Source organism: Sabethes cyaneus, chromosome 2, assembly GCF_943734655.1.
Source record: "Sabethes cyaneus chromosome 2, idSabCyanKW18_F2, whole genome shotgun sequence".
Classification (NCBI taxonomy): domain Eukaryota; kingdom Metazoa; phylum Arthropoda; class Insecta; order Diptera; family Culicidae; genus Sabethes; species Sabethes cyaneus.
Window position 1 is genome coordinate 238,332,310 of NC_071354.1, and position 20,149 is coordinate 238,352,458.

The following is a 20,149-nucleotide window of genomic DNA, read 5'->3' on the forward strand; positions in this document are numbered from 1 at the left end:
CGCATCTCTCCCAGTACTACAAAGCCGGTTCCCAGCTCGTTGGGGGTGCCACAGCTCTGGTTGAAAGTAGCCGCCCGCTTTTCCATACCTTCTGTCCTATCCAGCACAGTTCCTGCAGTGCTACGACTTCGAAATTTCGGGGATGTAGTTCATCATAGAGTATCCTATCGCAACCCGGGAAGCCGAGCGATTTGCAATTCCATGTTCCAAGTTTCCAATCGAAGCCCTTATTTCATCGCGTAGGTTGACGCCGATTGTTCCGATCCGTATTTTCTTCTTCGTTGTTGGTAACTTTTTGTTTTCCATGGCGGCTTGTTGGGCCTGCCCCTAACTCCCTGTCTCGCCGGAGGACCATCGTGCACAGCACTGTTTAGAGTCCCTGCTGGCACGAGGACGAGTATAATAATCAGCCGTCCCTAACATGGAGAACAGACGCTGTTTGAGTCGCACCCCCTTGGTGAACAGACGCTCGTGTTTGACGAAGCATTTCCTCTACCGCGCCAGTATTCGCGTCACACCTCCTCACTTCGCTATTGTCTGATTGACAACATTGCCCAGGCTACGCTGCATTTGGTATCATATGACTCGTGGAGGCGTGAGGCGGGAGCTTGTGAGGACCAGAGCTGTGTTTGACGCTCCTTACAGGTTGTCAATTCACCATTTGAAGCCCTGGTGTACGCATAAGCACGCATCTGTTTTCGTACGGAGGTAGACGAACAGGATCATCTCAGGGTAATCTGCGCAGAGCGTACCGAACGAATTGACACTGAATTCGTTCTAACCGGTTGATATGAACAGCATACTAAGGTGCCCACACAAGCACCCCGTATTCAAGAATACAGCGCACGATTGAACAACAAAGCGATTTCAGACAGTACATATCATTGAACTGCTGCGTATTCCTTTTGATAAAGCCTAGCATAGCGTAAGCCTTAGCAGTAGTAACGGCAATGTGTTGAGCAAAACATAATTTACTGTCCAAGAGGATGCCCAAGTCCTTCACAGTTTCGATAATGCTACATTTGCTTTTTGTATAGGATGCCCCCTCTTACGCCCTCCTTAAAATTGCTCTCCTGCCCCCTATAAAATTGCTGGTCATTTTATCTAACTAACGACATATAAATTGTTCAGTTTCGTTCAGTAGTTTAGTAGTTATTAGCATTTGAAATCTTTCATTCAAACGTTACACTTCTATTTTCGTTTTCACAAAGTGCTACCCAAATAGCAACAAAGACGTAGTCCTACGTTAAAAAACCGATAGAGGAAATGAGGTAAACGGGAAAAGAGGCCAAAGAGATTATTAAGGAGTAAGATGGGAAAATGGGACAGAAAAGGTAGAAAAGATATAAAGACGGCCGCACTAGGGCTAGCTGTTTCAGCTGTTTACTGTTTATCGCTAGGACAAGTTATAAAATATATGCAAAAAAATTCGCTCAATTTTTTTTTCAATTTTGGGGAACTTCGCCCAAATTAGATAACTATTAGGTGAATAATTACTATATTTTTCCATCAGGAGATCTTCAAAAGAATCTCAGAAAAAATCAATTGAAAAATGTGTTATTTTTTGTTCAAATTTTTTATAACTCATTTCATGTGCATCTTAGTGAAAAACAGTATTCAGAGAAAATGTGTATTTTAGCTACTGAATAACTTTGTAGAGTATTTGAAAGCAATAAAGAAAATCGTGTGCAATGTTATTGAGCGTAATTGATTTTTAAGTGCTCTTTTTTAACACATCATTATATTTCGCAAGCGATAAAGGATAGATAGTTACTATATTCAGCAAAGTTGCTTATTTCAGTATGTTCTGCAACTTTTTGAAGAAATTTTTTTTAAATTTATTTAAAAAAACCAAAAGTTCGTATCACCCTAATAGGTGAATTCACGGTCATCCTAATAGTGCCGAAAGATACGCTATGTATTATTATTAAACTTCTCCGAAGACATCACCCTTGAAAAATTACGCATTTTTTACCCAATTGCTAATGTCCGCACTTTTTCGAAACCGGACCACTGTCGAATGGAGTAAAAGCTGGACCATATAAGAGAAAGAACGGAACAGAAGGAAACATAAACCGGGAAAGAAAAGCAGTTTAAATGCGAGAAGAGACGAAAATGGCGTCCGGAAGAGTCAAAATGGGACAGAAAATGACAAAAAAAACAAGAGCCTGAAGCCTGAGCATGAAAATGAGGTAAAACGGAAGAAAAAAGACAAAAATGTAGCATAGGAAAACCTGAATATTGAAAAAGGGCGGAATAGGAAATAGCGAGTACAGGAAGAACGAGTGAGGTAAAAGAGGAAATGAGTCAAAAAAGGGAATTGAAACAGAAAACAAGAGAAACCAAAACAGGAATTAGAAGAACGAAAAATAAAACTGAGGAAAATGGAAAAAAGAGGTCAACTGGAATATAGAGATGAAAGATGAAAAGTAATGGAAAAATGGGAAGAAGTAAAGAAATATGGGAAAACGAATTACATAAATTTACCCTTTAAGGAATTTAAACCAGAATGAACGTGACGCGGAAGAAAAACGAGGCATGGAAAAGAGGAAAAACAACAGAAGAGGACGAAAAACGAGAATAAAGGAAGATAAAGTGAGAGCAAAAACCAAGAAAGCGGCAACAGAAAACGAAACAGAAAAATAGGAAACAATAAGACGAAAAATTTCATCATAATTTCAAGTAAAACTTGGTGTCCATGTCCAGTTGACAGTCAAGTCTTATTTAATTCCAATTTTAGGTTCAATTTTAAGACAAGTTAAAACTGAGATTTCAAGACTATGTAATTTGTAATACCATTTGAATTCTAATTTCAAATGTAATGCCAAATCTTATCTCAAGCCTAATTTAAATCCAATATATGCCCAACTTCAAATAAAGTTTCAACTCCAGTTTCATGTCTAATTCCAAGTAAAACTTCCAGTCTAAATTATTCTCAATTTAAGGTCAATCAAATCAGATTTGAAGTCCAATTTCCAGTTCAGCTTCAAGCTCAAATTAGTCTGAATTAAAGTCTAATTCAATGTCTTAGTTCAAGCCTGATTTCAAATCCAATTTCCAATCCAGTTCCCAGCCCAATTTCAACTTTGATTTTAAATTTAATTGCATCCGGCAGTCCAGAGTTTTCAACCTAATCAGCCGGTATTTTTATAATAGACAAGAATAGATTCGGCATCCTAGGATTTTTCCGAATTGGCGTCTGAGGTCAAACCAAATTGTTTAGTTATTTTCGCTTCTTTGTCACCCGTCGTCCTCGTAACTGCGATCGTATAAAAGCGCCTAAATGTCCTCTTTTGCTCTCTGGAAATCCCACAAACTATTCGATTTTCATCGATCTTCTCCACCGACGACCAGTCGTTGCCGCGCAACATGGCAGCGCACCGTTGTTTGTCACACGCGGCGATCACCGGTCAGGCCACTGCAGCACCGCCGCCGTGCCGGTTCGGTTGCACTGTCACCGCCCGGTAAAACAGGTCCACGTGAACGAAAGAAACGTGAAAAAATGTTTTCAATAAACCGGAATAAAACCGGTTACCCGGCAACATAGGTAATCAACAACAACAGTAGCGTTCCTGTACCCCTTCGATTGCGCAACTTCAGAGGCAAAAAAGTCATGGCTGACTTTAAACAAAAGCAAAAGTGGCGCCGTCAGTTCGCTTGGATTTTAAACCAAAGTTGATTATTAATTTTGGCTCAACTTGTCAACTTGTCAACTTGCCAGGCTGAATTTCACTTTATACCATAGCAACATAAACAATAATAATAGAAAAAGCTCAAATTTCATTCAAACTTCAAAACGTGACTCCGGTTGCTCTCGCTCTCTGTCCGTTTCTCTTACCCAAACCGAATCTCACCTGCGTGGTGTCGGTGGTAGCGGCAAAGGGGAAGCTAGCTGGTGCAACATCGCGCCAAGCGCAGCATCGATCTCGCCAAGAGCGTCCCGTCAAGACCTCCCAGTAGGTGCATGCAACACACAGCACACAGATTCTCCATCGCATCACATCACCGCCATCATCACTGGGGGAGCGCTCGCTTGGATTGGATCCCAACTTCGGACGGACGGCGGATCGAACCCGCCCGTCAGTCTCTTTGGTGCAACTCGTGTGTGAAGATCGGAACCTCCTAGTCTTAGAGAGTGCGAAAAAGCTAGATAGGATAGAGAAGCCAGTGAAGAAGCAGTATTATATTAGTACGGAAACCGACCCCAAAGTAACCAACCCCACCCGACTGCTGCCCCCGACCCAGCTCAGCTCGGCGACATCCAGTGAATGATTTATGGTCACCTGTGTGTAGCCCTTTGCTTGCTTGCTTGAGTTTTCGCTCGTGTGTAGATGCATCCAACCATCATAACCTAAGCATTGTGACCTTCCTGCTTTAAGCTTTAATGCTTCTCCGGTAGAGGCTTTGAAAAGTGCGGTGTTCCAGCAGCGGTAGCTTTTTTCCTAGCTCTAACATTGTGCCAGTGAATCGCGAAGCGGAAAAATAGCCGTGGAAATATCGGTGAAAATTAGTTGATCGTGCGTGCGTGATAGTGTGGAAATTCGGTATTCTGTGCTTCTGCGTGTCTCCCGGTCCGGTTCGGCTTCCTACCACACTCTGCAAACATCCGCCGACGACTCAGTGCGTTGTGTCCGGGCGCGCTAGCGCGTTGTTGTTCTGTGTTCGTGTGTTTTGGGTCAGTTTACACAATTTTTCGCGATTATTTTTGGATTCTAACATCATCAGCAGCAGCATCAGCATCAGCATCATCATCTGTGGCCATTCAAGCCAGTCGACGCCGTCCGGCCAAGCTGTGAAGAAAATCTGCCAGCCAGCCGTCGACGTCTGCCGAATCGGTTTACTAATTGCGGGAGCGTGTGTTTGTGGCGGATCAAGATTTTGAGTGAAGGAAGATTATTTGCACGGTTTGCGTGCGAGTTCCGATATTTTCACGCGAGTGTGTTTTTTATTCCTGGAAAATTTAAACCCGGAAAGCAGTGCGAGCAGTGGAAAAGTGGTTGCCGAAGATGGAGTCCACCGGGAGCAACGGAGTGACTTCACTCGACGAACTTCAGCGGCAGCTGAACGAAGATCTGGCTCAGGTGGCAGGGCCGTCGCCTTCGGCGGCGGTAGCAACCACGGGGTCCAATCTAACGGCTACAACTATTAGTACTATTGTGGTCCAGGGTGGTCCCCTGCAGCTGGTGATTGCTTTGCTCAAGGTAAGTGTCTTCTTTGGACTAAAATCTTCAATGACTATCGCATGGTTTAAGATTCGTGACCCCGACAAGGCAAAAGCTAGAACAAGAAAGAAAAGCGAAAGTGCCCCGTAATCTCATGGGTGGGCTACAGCTACTATCAGAAGCAGTCGGGATAGCTTGAAGCTATGAAAGTACCTGCTGATGATGGGTGGAAGGGGAGAGACCGACTGATTGGGTCGTGACAAGCAGGTTTCAACTGATTTGGGTTGAAGACGAGCCTCGGGCCTGTATGTACTGAGATGAGTATTGATCGTGTTTGCTTACGGCAATTTTACTGCCATCATTAGGCGGAGAAATACAACAGCCGGCTTTCATAATCCAGCGAAAGGGCAATTAATCGTTCGTTATCCAATCGGTTCGCGGTGCAAAGTGGCCACCGAGAATGGGAACCTGTTTAGTTAGCTAGATAACTGGATGGGCGTAAAGGTTCAAGTGGCATGAAAAAAAAAACATGTGAGCAGTGATGGTCAAGTCACGTTCGGAGGAACTGTGAAAAATTGAAACAGATGTTTGTCTGGTTGGGAATTTAGATATTTCAGTGTTTTAAGTTGCGCGTTTTTTGCTCGTCCATTTTTCTTAATTTAGAGAACGACAAATTTGGGAAACGCTGAAAAATGAAAATCTTCGATAATGTATAAAATGACCAGTTTTTAAAGATCTAAAGAGTGTGCAAACGTTTGCGTAAAGCTCTGAATTCTGCAGCATTTAATACTGCCATTCAAATGATGTTTAACTAACATTGTTCGCTGATTGGAAGTGGACAGAAAATAATATCAATTCTTTTTTCAATATTTTTAAAATATATTCAAACAAAACAAACCGTTTGTTATAATAAAACAAGCTCTAGTAAATACTGCGCTTCCTGTCTTGAAGAACTAGCAGATTACTCTAATTAAGTTAAACTTGGTCAATTTCTTCAATTTCAATTTCTTGTCAAAGACTTCTAAAACTAAACCAATATAAGCTCAAGAGTGTTATCATCTAATAAGCAGCAAATTTGAAAGATAATCAGCAGTCCAGCAGTTTTTCATTACAAGAATCCAATTACAAGAGCTCTGAAAATAAAAGTGTTCATGGGCACTGATTCAAGAGTCCAATAATGCAAACGATCAAGCTCTAAAAGTCTACAGTATTTAAAATATTTTTAAATTCAAATTCAGTTTCTTGGGTAAAATTTTTTGACAGAGAACTTTCGGATGAAAATTTCAGAAGATTTTTAACCAATATTTCAAAACATATTTGAACCAAAATTCCAGTGTTTGGGGCCACAATTTTGAATTTTTAGGTAAAATTCCACGGGATTCTTAGACTTAAATTTTCAAAGAAGTTTGGACCAAAAGTTCAGAATATTTTAAAACAACATTGCAGATAATTTTGGAACACAGTTTCAGAAGATTTTTGAATGAAAATTCCCGAAGATTTTTGTATCAAAATTCTATAGAAATCCTTTGGGCCAAAATTTCAGCAGGTAGGGTAGATGCTCCAGTAATGGAGGGATTATGTTGGGGGATAGTGTGTAAAGACAATTGGAACGATCAATTTATCAGTTTCCAATTGAACTAGGGTAGATGATCCATTAGTTGCGCCACTAAGCACAATATACCTTCATTCGCCTTGTTTATTGAGGTATATGCTTCAATTAATGCTTGTGGGATATAAATTTATCAAATACAAGGTATTTGTCACAAAGCAAGACAATTGCTTTCGTTATGCGAGAAGCTTTATAAAGAAAAAATTAATTTTCCGATTCAATTATATTGTACCAACAGTTGCGCTAATGTTTCCTTAATTAAGTTTGATGTTCCTTTAATTGTGTTATTCCATATACATTGCTAGGTTGCTAAGTGAAAAAACATCGTAGCAAAACTATAGATGAGCGCCTATAGTTGTGCGCTCCAACTGCGCGTTAGATTTTGGAAAATTGGCATTTTAGCAAATAATGCTTTAATTTTAAATGGTGTAGTCTAACTACCTATACTTCTAAAAGCCTGTTTTATATAATGAATGTAATGGTTTTATCTAAAATGCTGCGGCGACGAAAATATGCATTAATAATGAATAGTAGCGCAACAATTGGTACTACCACAACTATTGGATCAACTACCCTACATGATAATATGGTGCACTATAGTGATTGCTATGGTGTTGGCTTTAAATACATACCAAAATTATACCATTCTGCTGGTTAATATATCTAAAATATTGTTTTTCCTGATATTAGTATGTGCTCCTAGAGTAGTGGTAATGTTCCTATAATAGTGGAAAATTTGCCTATAATAGTGGAATGTTGTTTACCGCCTTAGCAACGCTTGCAATGAGCATGGCAGCAGGTCGATAACAACGTAGGCTTGTTAAAATTCTATCGATTGTTACGAATTTCTTAAGCAATTGCACTCTATTGGACTGCTGAAAAGGAATTTGTAATTTTTGCACCAACATCTTGAATTTTAACTGTGTATCTTAGATAAAACTGTTCACAAATATATATTTAACAATAGAAAACGGAAATTATCTCGAAATCCGCCAAAATGATGTTATATTTCGAGTTGCCACCACTACTGGTACTACCACAACTACTGGAGCATCTACCCTAGTGTGGTCTGAAATTCAAGAAGCTTTTCGGACTCAATGCCATAGCGTTTAGAATAAAAAATCTGGAAAACTTTTGAACTAAAATTCCAAAAGATTTTGCAAGCAACATTCTGGAAGACTTTTGGTCAAAATTCATGAAGATTTTGAGTTCAAAATCCCAGAAGATTTTCCAGCCAGATTTTCATATTTTGGACCAAAATTTCAAAGACAGTAATTCCAATAGCATTCAGGCCGATATTCCAAGAGATTTTTAGATTAAAATTGTAGAAGTTTTTGGGCTAAACGTTCAGATATTTTAGGACTAAAATGCCAGAGGAATTTTGAACGAAATTTTCAGAAGATATTTAGACCGAAATTCATAAAGAATTTTACCCAACCAAAGTCACAACATTCTAGATCAAAATTTTATTGATTGTGGAGTGAAAGTCTAAAAGTCTTTTGGGCCAAAATTTAAAACGGTTTACGCACCAGAAGATTATGTACAAAAATTCCTAAAGATTTTGAGACCATATTCCAAATCGTTTTGGGCCCTAAAATTCCAGATTTTGGGACCACAATTCCAGTTAATTTTTGGACCAGTATTTCAGTAGGTTTAGGACTGAAACTTCAGAAGATTTTCGGATCAGAATTACATAACATTTTGTATTACAATTCCGGAAGATTTAGGGACCAAAATTCAAGAAGATTCTTTGTTCAAAATTCCGAAAGATTATTAAACCAAAGATCCAGTATATCTTTTGATCAAAATTCCAGAAGATGTTTAGTTCCAAATTATAGAGGTTTTATTGTCCAAAATTCCAGGAGATTTTCGAACCACAGCTCTGGAAGGCTTTTGGACAAAAATCTCAGAAGATTTTTAAGCCGAAAATCTGGAAGATTTTTAAGCCGAAATTCTGGAAGATTTTGGAAAAAAACTACAGATGATTTTGGACTAAAATTTTGGAAGCTTTTAAGACCGAAATTCCAGATGGTTGGACCCAAATTACAGAGGATTTTTGAGCCAAAACTCCAAAACAAATTCCAGAAGAATCTGAACCAAAATTCCGGAAGATTTTTAGATAGAAATTCCAGAAGATTTTTGATTCTCTAGACCAACGTTGCAGAAAATTTTTGTCCCAAAATACAGGAAGATAATCAAGAAGATTTTTAGACGAAACCTCTAGGGGCAAAACTTCCGAGGATTTTCGAACCAAAACTCCGCAAGATTGTGGCGATTGTATATTTTTTGATTGGACTGAAATTTCAGAAAATTTTTAGAACAGTATATCAGTAGGTTTTGGACTAAAATTTCAGAAGATTTTCGGATCAGAATTACATTTTGGATTAAAGTTTCGGAAGATTTAAGGACCAAAATTCAAGAAGATTCTTTGTTCAAAATTTCGAAAGATTATTTAACCAAAGATCTAGTATATTTTTGATCAAAATTTCAGAAGATTTTTAGATCAAAATTAATAGATGTTTTATTGTCCAAAAATCCAGGAGATTTTTAAACTACAGCTCCGGAAGGCTTTCGGACAAAAATCCCAAGTTCTGGAAGATTTTGGACCAAAACTACAGATGATTTTAGACTAAAATTTTGGAAAATTTTTAAATCGAAATTCCAGATGGCTGGACCCAAATTACAGAGGATTTTTGAACCAAACTCCGAAACAAATTCCAGAAGAATCTGAACCAAAATTCCGGAAGATTTTTAGATAGAAATTCCAGAAGATTTTTGATTTAGGACCAACGTTGCAGAAGGTTTTTGTCCCAAAATACCGGAAGATAATCAAGAAAATTTTCAGACGAAACTTCCAGGGGCAAACTTTCCGAGGATTTTCGAACCAAAGCTCCGCAAGATTGTGGACTGAAATTCCTAGAGATTTTGGACTGAAATTTCAGAAAATGTTTAGACCAAAATTGCAGCAGCTTTTTGGACCAGAGGATTTTTAAATCAAATCTGCAGAAGAATTTAGACTGAAATTCCAGATGATTTTAGTTTCAGAAGAATTCTGGATCAAAATTCTAAAGTTTTTAGGATTTTGATCCTTAAAAGATGTTTGAGCCCATAAACGGTCTACATCTTAATTCTGGAATTTGTTTGGACCAAAATCTCGGAAGATTTTAAGAATATTTAAAATTCCGAAAGATTTTTGGACAAATCTTCCAGAAGACTGTTGGACCAAAATTGAAGCCGAATTTTTAGACTAAAACTTTAGCAGATTTAAGGAGCAAAATTTCAAAAGTTTTTTGGACAAAATTTGGTAGGATTTTCAGGCCGAAATTCCAGAAGATTTTGGTGCCAAAATTTCATAAGATTTTAGAACAAAAATTCTGGAAGATCTTTGGACTAAAATTCCAAATGATTTAGGACCGAGATTTCAGAAGATCTTTGGATCAAAGTTTTTGACGATTTTGGACCAAAACTACAAAAAACTTTTTGGAGAAGAAAAGTTTGGATTAAAATTCCGCAAGATTTTGGACCAATATTCAGATGGTTTTGTACCAAAATTTCAGAAGATTTTTGGACCAAAATTTACAGAAGACTTCTGGACTGATCTGGACGATTTTCAACCAAAATTTCAGAACATATGGTCTAAAATATTTCAAGAAATTTCAAAGCAAAATTCTAGATGATTATTAGATCAACGTTCTAGAAAACTGAATCAAAATTCCATTGGAATTTTGCTTCAAAAATTCCAATCATATTTAGGACCAAATTTTATAAAGTTTTCGATCGAAATTCCAAAAAATGTTTAACTAAAAGTCCACGACATTTTGGACTCAAATTCAAGAACATTTTTGGAATAAAGATAAATAAAGATTCAGAACGTACTCTAAGGTTGCTGGAAGATTTTGGAGTAAAATTCCAGGAGCTTTTGGGGCCAAATTTTTTGAAGGAAAGTTCCAACCGGAATTTCAGACGGTAAACGCACCTAATTCGGCGCACCCCACATTTCAGTCAAAACTTCCAAAACCCTACAAATTTTTATCACAATTAACATACCTAGGAAAATAGGTATACATAGAGCTATTCGTTTGATAATTTTTCAGAAAAATATGCGATGCGTTTACGGTGGAATAAATTTCTAGAAGATTTTTGGACCAAAATTCAAGCAGATTTTCTACCCAAAGCTTCAAAACATGTCAAACTACAAACTTCTAAGGATTTTAGAATGAAATTGCAGATGTTTTAGGGCCAATATTTCAGGAGATTTTTGGATCAAAATACCGAAATATTTTGAAACCTAATTCCAAAAGATTTTGTATCAAAATTTCACATGATATTATACTTATATTCTACACGATATTGGACTTAAATTTCCAAACCTTTTTGGATTAGAATTCAAGAACATTTTTAGACCAGAAGTTAAGAAGATTTTTGAACCAAAAATTCAGAAATATATACCAAAAGATATGCAAAAGATTGCAGAAGTCTTTGAGTCGAAATTTCAGAAAAATTTTGAACCAAAATTTTAGCAGATTTTTTAAATAAAGAATTAGAATATTTCAGAACAAAATTCTAAATGATTTTGGAGCAAAGTTACAGGACTTTTTGGGTCAAAATTTTAGAAGATTTTGGATCAAAATTCCAGAAGATTTTGGACCAAAATTCCTCAAGATTCAAGATTAATATTTCAGATATTTTGAACCAGAACTTCTGATGATTTTTGAGCCACAATTAGAACAGACTTTGAACCGAAATTCCACAACATTCCAGATGAATATTTTTAGACTCAAATTCTAGAATATTTTTGCGTCAAAATTACTGAAGATTTTTGGACCAAAATTCTACATGTTTTCAAGCCAAAATTCAAGAACACTATTGGAGCGAAATTCAACAAGATTTTTGGACCTAAATTTAAGCAAATTTTTGAACCAAAGATTCTGAACATCTCAGAACAAAAATCCAAAATATTGCAGAGTAAAATTGCAGATGTTTTTTGACCAAAGCTTCAGAAGATATTTGAATCAAAATTCTGAAAGATTTTTGGACCAAAATTCCATTAGATCTTATGCCAGATAATTTTGGAGCAAAATTCCAAAAAAGTTTTAGACCAAAAATGTAGAAGATTGGGGTCAGTCCCGGCGTAGTGGTTAGCATTCACGCCGCTCACACCGAGGACCCGGGCTCAAATCCCAACTCCGGAGAGGTCACGAATGACCCAAAACTGGTTAAACTTACTATGATCTAAAATCAAAGCAAAACAAACAATGCAGCCAATATTTTAGAAGACTTTTGATTCTAGACATTTTTAGACCGAAAGTCCAGAAAATTTGTGCACTAAAATTTCAAAACACCTTTGGATGAAAATTCAAGAGTTCAAAAGGTTAGGAATGAAAGAGTTCAGGAGCCGAAGAGTACAACAGTCCAGGTCAAAGAGTCCAGAAGTCCAGAAGGCCTCAAATCCAAGAGTCCATCCAATAGTCCAAGAATCCACAAGATTTTTCACCAAAATTTTAGAAGACTTTCGCACCAAAATTCTAGAGTTTTTAGAACTAAAATTCCAGAAAGGATTTCGACCGAAATTTCAGCAAGCTTTTGGACCAAAATTTCAAAACACTTGGGACAATTTTCCAAGTTTCTAAGTGTTCAAGAGTCCAAGAGCTTAGGTGCCCAACAGCGGAGCGGAGCGCAAGAGTTTAGGTATCCAAAAAGTTCACGAGTCTAACAATCCAAGAGTCCAAAAGTTCAGGAACCTAAGAGTCAACGAATCCAAGAGTCCAAGAGCTCAGCAGTTCACGAGCTTAAGAATCCACGAATCCAAGAGTCCACGAAATCAACAATCCACGAGTCCAAGAGTCCAAGAATCCAACAGTCCAGGAATCCAAGAGTCCAAGAGTTCAGGAGTCTAAAAGTTCTAAGAGTGCAAAAGCTCAGCAGTCCAGGAGTCTGAGTATTCACGAATCCAAGTGTCCAAGAGTCAAAAACTTAAGAGTCCAAGAGTCAAAATTAAAAAAGATTTTTAAACCAAAATTTAAGCAAATATTTGAACCGAGATTCAGAACTTTTTTAAACAAAATTTCAAAAGGAAAGGAATAAAATCGCAACAGATGTTGGACCTAAATACGGAAAGATTGTTAGGCTAAAATTGCAAAGATTTTAGACCAATATTCCAGATAATTTTGGAGAAAAAATATCGGGCATCGGACATCAGTGTCTGTTTTCGATTTCAGGTTTCGTATTCTAGTAAGATACTCCAAAAACTTCTGCGTAAGAGTCCGCAAGTCTTATAGTCCACGATTCCAAGAGTCCAGGAGTCCAGGAGCGTAAGAGTCCACGAGTTGAAGAGTCCAAGAGTTCAAGAGTTCAGTTGTTCAAGAACAACTGTTCAAGTTGTTCCTGAACGTTCAAGAGTTCAAGTGGTAGGAACCTGAGTCCCAGAGTCCACGAGTCCATGAGTTGCGTCCAAGAGTCCAGAAGCCCAAGAGTGCCGGAGCCCAATGGTTCAGAAGTCCAGAAGTCTAGGAGACCAAGAATTCAAGAGTCCAAATGTCCTTGAGTCCACAAGTTCAAGAAATCAAAAGAGTCCTAGAGTTTAAGGGTTCAAGAGTCAAAGAGCCAAAAAATCAAAGAGTTCAACAGTTCAAGTATCCTAGCATGAACTTCAGGTTTTTCGAATTTTAATCTTCTGGACTAAAATACCAGAAGACATCGGACCAACATTCCAATCAGATTTTAAATTATTCCAGATGACTTAGAAGCAAAATTTCAGAGCATTTTTGACATTTAATCCAAACAAATTTTCAGCCAAAATTTTAGAACATTTTTGCACCAAAATTCCAAATTTTTTAGACCAAAATTTCAGATGAGTTTTCTTATCACAGCCACAATGAAGGAATCCTGGAAATAATTTTAATTATTTCTAACCTTAGAAATATTTCAAATTATTTTCTTGTCTGTATTGACATTTGCGAAACATCCGAAATATTTCGCAAATGTTAAATCTGCCAGGCCAACTGTGAAGTATTGACGCAGAGACAATGCAGTGAAATGAATCTTGTGTGAATAAGTTATTGATACATAGATACATTTCGGAATCAACAGGGAAAGAAGAAACGGGGACGTCTCGTACCAACCGCTTCTGATTAATATTTAAATTGATTAGGTTTTGATTTTCGTTGGGAGTATTTAGCTAGTAAAGGTTAAACAATACTCCGGACCCTCGGGAATGAGACAAGTACATTTACTTACTTGCCCAAGTAATAATTTTCGTTTTATTACACTCTTATGATAGCATTGAAGACCAAATTTGGTCTTGAAGTCCAACTTAAAAGTACAATAAAACTCACATTGTTGCTTGGGTGGCAAGGCATGCCTTTGGTAAAAACCTAGGTAATAGCGCCTTTGGTCGCTCCCAATATTTCAGATGATTTTTGGACATAAACCTCAAAAAAAATTTAGATCAAAATTCCAAAAATCCAGGCGCCCAAGAGTCCAGGATTTTAAGAGCTCAAATGTCCACGAGCCCAAGAGTTTAAGAGTCCAAATGTCCTCGAGTCCACGAGTTCAAGAGTCTAAAAGTCCAAAAGTCTAAGAGCTCAAGAGTTCAATAGTACAAGAGTCTGAGTCCCAGAGTCCACGAGTCCGTGAGTCGAATCCAAGAGTTCTAGATTCCAGGAATCCACGAGTCTATGAGTCCAGGAATCCGGAAGCTTAGAACCAATAGTCCAAAAGTTTAGCAGTTCACGAGTCCAGGAGTCCAAGAGTCTAAAGGTTCAAGAGCCTAAGAGTCGAAAAACCGAAGAGTCTACTAGTTCAACAGTTCAAGCATCCAAGCATGGACTTCAGGCTTTCCGAATTTTATTCTTATGGACTATTACTTCTGGACTTTTGACCTCCGGGTTGTTTCATTGTTGGACTTTTGCATTCAGTATAATTCCACAGTCTCTGAAATAAAGAAATAAATCATATCAAGTTCAAAGCCGAAAAGTTCAATTACCAATTTAAAATGTTTGAGTCCCGGTTCAGAAAGTTTGTGCCCAATAGCCAAAACTTTGACCAGCCTCATTTTTTTGTCTTGATCTTGGTGATGTAGTCAGGCACTTTTTTTTTACAAATGATGAATGATGAATGAAATGGTAAGAGAAAGTAATGCAACAAAGGTTTTGATAGTATCTCAGAGGAGACAAGACGTGAAAGAGATTGGACGGAAATTTAGCTAAAAGAGGGTCATTAAGCCAAAGCTTATTAAAGCTTGTATAACGCTTCTCTTTGCCCAAGCTGGGGGATCCGCGGATCAAACCAAGCTGTAATGGGAGCAAATGAAAACCGGACACGAACTAAATTTTTCTCCCAGGCTGCGTCATTCACCGATACTGCGAAACTCTTGTGCCACAGAAACTGTTACCAGGGAATGTTTTCAATGTTTCAAGGATGATGCTTCCAGTGTTGAAAGCAAATCCCGCTCTAGACAGCCTAAAAATTTGAAGATGAATAATGGGAGGTAGTACTCAAAAAAGATCTGAGTTGGATGCAAAAACGCTTACTGGATCACGGAAAAGATTCGAGAGCAAGGCTGTTAGCTGCCATATGAGCTGAAAACTAGAAACGTTGTAGAAAGTCTTTGAGTATCAACTCAAAGAACAGAACATTTGAATTCTTGAGAGTTTAAAGCCTCAGTTTTCAACTCTAGGTTCATGTATTAATCCATTAATTTTGTTCAATTTTTTTTAAATTGGGAGTCTTCGATCCGTTTTGTACTTGTATGAAAGTTATAAAATTATTTTATAGATAATACTCGATTTCGACAACAACTTTATTTTTGTTCTTATGTTTACAATTTAAAAGATACCGCTAACGAACGAACACTCCTGGCACCTGTCGTAAAAGCCCGGATGTGGGAAGCCATGTTTGCATTGTTTTTAAACAGCAGGCCAAATGGTTTCTAAACAAAGCACCAACACCCGTGACACAAGTCACCGGGGGTTTGATTTATTCCCGCACCGTTTAGTTGACCGTTTAGCACGCACGCAATTATTTTTATCAATATGACATCACTCACGAGAGGAGTAAAACTCTTCTCACTTTTCATTGGTCAGTGTGGGTGGAGTCGAATTTTATTACCAGCACATGGTCAGTTTAGATGATGCGAAATCAATGTTTTATGTCGCAGGATTTCAGTACGGTGACAGCCGGTTGAAAATTGTTTTCTTTTCGCTGGCATATGTTTAGTTCTTGTGTAATAAATTGGTTACACGGATGGAGCAACAGTGGAAGGTGTCCTTCGCCATTGAAAACCTTTCCATGCTTAAGATAGTGAAAGAAAATGTAATGTCAAAAGCAGCATCATTATTTTAAAAGGTAGGTTTTGAACGCTGCAAAATGCCATGAAATATTTGTTTGGCATATTAAATGTACTCATTACTTAGTCTGCTCACGTAACCTCACTCGCTGGATGTGACGAGGGAATACAACGAACGAGATTCAATCTAACGGAGTCTCATATTGGTGGTGGCGCTGACTGCATAAGCGGTAGACGCTGAGCTCCGGTAGCAAACCGGAGAAAAAAGTCAATTACTAAAGTAAATTTAATCGATAGAGACTCAATTAATCTCGAGTGCTGAATGGATGGTCTTTGTGTGTTTGTTTTTCGACGGCAGTTATATTTTAATTTGTTTCATTTCAATCGTAGTGGTTCTTCTCTTCTTTAATGGACCTATTATTAATCAAACATAACTCATACTAATTTATTTTTATGGTAATATGAAATTGAAATAACTGGAGGAAAAAATTAGATCAGCTGGGTTGGAAATAAATTACTTATTTGTTTTGTTTTTTTATAATTAAACATTCCTTCGTCGCACATGGTCGCTCCATTAAATGGTCTTAACCTTGGAGCTTGGAGTTGATACAGTTCCAACTTAATCGAAAGCACAAATTGCATCATTATCGCGTGGATAGCGGCTAAAATATGTTAATCTCTTACGTAAATTGCGCTGAATGCGCGCAAGTTCTCCACCGAAGGCAATGCAACACATCCAGACCCAGAAGGAACTGACCGAACGAACCGGTTCCACCGGCAATCCGAACAGGAGTGCGAAAACGGTTCATGCCCAAACCCGTACCCGTCTGGTATCGTGAGCAAGCAGTCTGTAGGTACCTACGGACGACGGTACGATAATCGGCTTTGCCGCGGGAACAATTCGTTCGAGAGAACAAGCAAAAAGGCCTGCCCAAATTGGCCTCACGCTACAACGTGAAACGTGAGCCTCCCTGCGTGGCCCTCGGTGCGCCGACTCTCAAGTCAAGAGTCGCGAACTTGTTTCAGCCATATTTGGCCAAAAATCCGAGCTTCATGGTCCTCCGGTTCGGTGTCATACATACTTTGTGTTGCGCGCTTGGCAGCAGCAGCATTATTGGAACCGAGGCCGGTCCGGCTCGTTCGAGCGAGGTTGGCAAGGAAGAGAGGTAAATCCCGCAAGAGCCTGCGATAGCCATAAATTTTAATTTCTGTGTGTGTAAACTTGTTCGACGTTCGTTCGCGAGATATTGGCTTCTCACATGCCGCTACCAGCCAACCACCGCAACCGTGTTCTGCTGGCTGCTGACACACCCACATGTGGGAAAAAAAGTGGTTCCGTTCTGCCTCGTCGTCGTCGTCGTCGTGATGCTTCGTGATCTGGTGGCAGGAGGTCTCGGTGGCTGGTTGGCATGTTTGCTTGAACCAGAAAGTCTGCGTGAAGCCATCTATTCTCGAGATGTATACGGTTTTGAGTGCGTCTCTGTGTCAGTCGTTTTGCCTCCTCGGTTGCATCGGGGGGGATTGACTGGAGTTAGTTGGTTTAGAAGGTACGGAGAGATTGCCCTACGGGGCAGATTGGTTCGCGTCGTACAAAGCTGTCAGTGGCTGCGTGGCGAAGGTTACAGATTCCCGTGGTCTTAATGTTGCAATCAGAAGCGTGCCCAGACTTTCAGTAGAATATTTTGGCCTGAAAACATGTAATTAGGTCGGGGTCGATTAAGTTGAAAAGTCTGTATTTTTGAAATAGAAATTTGACTTGGAACTGAACTTAAAATTCGTTTTGAAATTGAACTTAAATTTGTAATGGTTTAGACAGGACATTTTGCTAGGAATTGGAGTTTAAATTAGATTGAAAATTAAGCTCGAATTTGAACGTAAACTTGATTTAAATTGAAATTGATGTAAGAATTACATTTGGAAATTGCACACAAAATTTTTTAAATTAAATCATTCTTGAAATTAGGCTTAGCATCGGACATAGAACTGGACTTGAAATTAAACTTGATCTTGGACGTGAAATTAAATTTTTACTTGGACCTAAGTACTAAAATTAGACTCGAGTTTTTACTTGAAATTAGGATTGCACATTTTTCATCGTACACTTTCGCTCTCACATGTTTTACCTCTTTTCTGTTCCTCGGTTTCTCTTTTCCTGTTACTTTTTTCCATTTTTTGTTCAGTTTTTTCTTCTTTTCTATAGCGTAAGTAGTCCCAAAGATGTTTTAACGAAAAGAAAAGAAGTCTAAAGCAATCATTAAAGAAATCTAAAAGAGATCTAAAAGAAGTCCTAAAGAGAACTAGTGCAATCTAAAAGAAATTTACAAGAGTGTTAACAAACAGTTTAATAGCATTTTTAAAGAACTCTAAAAGGTGTCTAAAAACGTTGAAAATAGTCTAAAATAAGTTTAAGAGAAATCAAAAAGAAGCTTAAAAGAAGTCTAAGTAAAGAGGCCTAAAAAAATCCTTAAAGAAATCCAAAACAATTTATTTGAAGACTAAAAGACGCCTAAAACAAGTTTGCCTTATTTTTGGGTTATTGATAAGTCATTTCATAAATATAATATAGTTGCCCAAAAAATTTAAATCACCTTTTATATGCTGTTTGTTGTCCGTATAATATATGTGCAAACGTGTGTCATTATTGTATCATGTTTTTTTGTTTAAAATTTTGAATAGTTCTGTTCTCGGCTCTTATTTTTTACTTTGCTCTACTGTTTTTACCTTTTTCCCATTTTACCTTTTTCTTTAGTTCGTTTTACTTGCCTTTCTTCGCTTTTTTCTGCTCCATTTTCCCATTCCATTTTATCCCACTTGGTTTTTGTTTTCACTTTTCTTCTTTTTCCTTACCTCCTTCTCCGATTTTTTGCCTTTCTTTGTCTCGTTTTCCTTTTTTCTGTCATATGATTTCTGTTACATTGTTCTGTTTTCCTTCTTTTATTGTTCCATTTTTTCTTATTTTCAGTCCTTGTGTTTTCTATTGCTTATCACTAATTTTTTTTTGCTTTCTTCTGTTCCGTTTTCCGCCTTTTCTCTTCTGTTTTCTTTTTTCATTTCTAGTTTTTGCCTTTTCCAACTCTTTTTTTCTGTTTTCCTTCTCGGTTTTCGACGTCTGTTCTGTTTTTCCTCTTTCAGATGCCCTGTTTTTTATATTATCTCATGTTTATTCTGTTTTTGGCACCTATTTTTTCTGTTCCATTTTCCCGTTTTTCGTGCCGACTTCTCCTCTTACATCTTGTTTGACCTCTTTTGTGCATGGTTGGTTCTATTTTTTCCCTTTTTGTTCCCTCTGTTTTCGGTTCCGTCCTCCATTTCTTCTTTATCGTTTTCCATATTTTTCTCTTTTTTTCCCACCTTTGATATCAGTGCTGAAGTTTTTATGTGGAATAAATAAATAAATAAATATGGAATACCGAGATTAAAATTCAAGAATTAAGAATTAAACAACTTTAATTTCCATACTCCCATAATAAAAAGCTCAGAAATACTGTTCTGAGAAACGTCAAAAATGGCTGTAAAACTGTGGTTTTCCTTTTTAATTTCTCGTTTTTTTCTTCTTTCTACCCTTTTAACTTTTTCTTCGGATTTTCTGGTTCCGTTTCTCCTATTTTTCTTTTTCTGTGCCGTGTTCCCATCCCATGTTGTCCCAGTTTTCTCTTTTCCTATCCTATTTGATCTCTCTTTCCTCGTTACTCGTTGCAGTTTACTATTTTCCCTTTGGCTATTCCCTTTTTGTTTTACTTTCCTTCTATTTGTTTCCCGTTTCTCCACCTTTACTGTCACGTTTTTTCTTTTTCTCTCGCGTCTATTTGTTTTTTTTTCTCTTCTATGCATTTTCCCTTTATCTGCCTGTTTCTATCGATATCCTGTTCTCATCATTTCCTGCCCCATATTTCGCACTGTTCAGTTCTCAATTTCTTCTTGTTTTTCTCCTTTCTGTTCATTTTTCTTTTTTCCTCTCCTTTCCTGTCTCGTTTTCTTTCGTTTTCTGTCCCGTTAACCCCTTTTCTATTTTTTCGTATTCATCTGCTCCGCTCTACCTCTTATGTCCTACTTTTCCTCTCTGTCTTCCACGTTCTATTTTTCTTTTCCGTT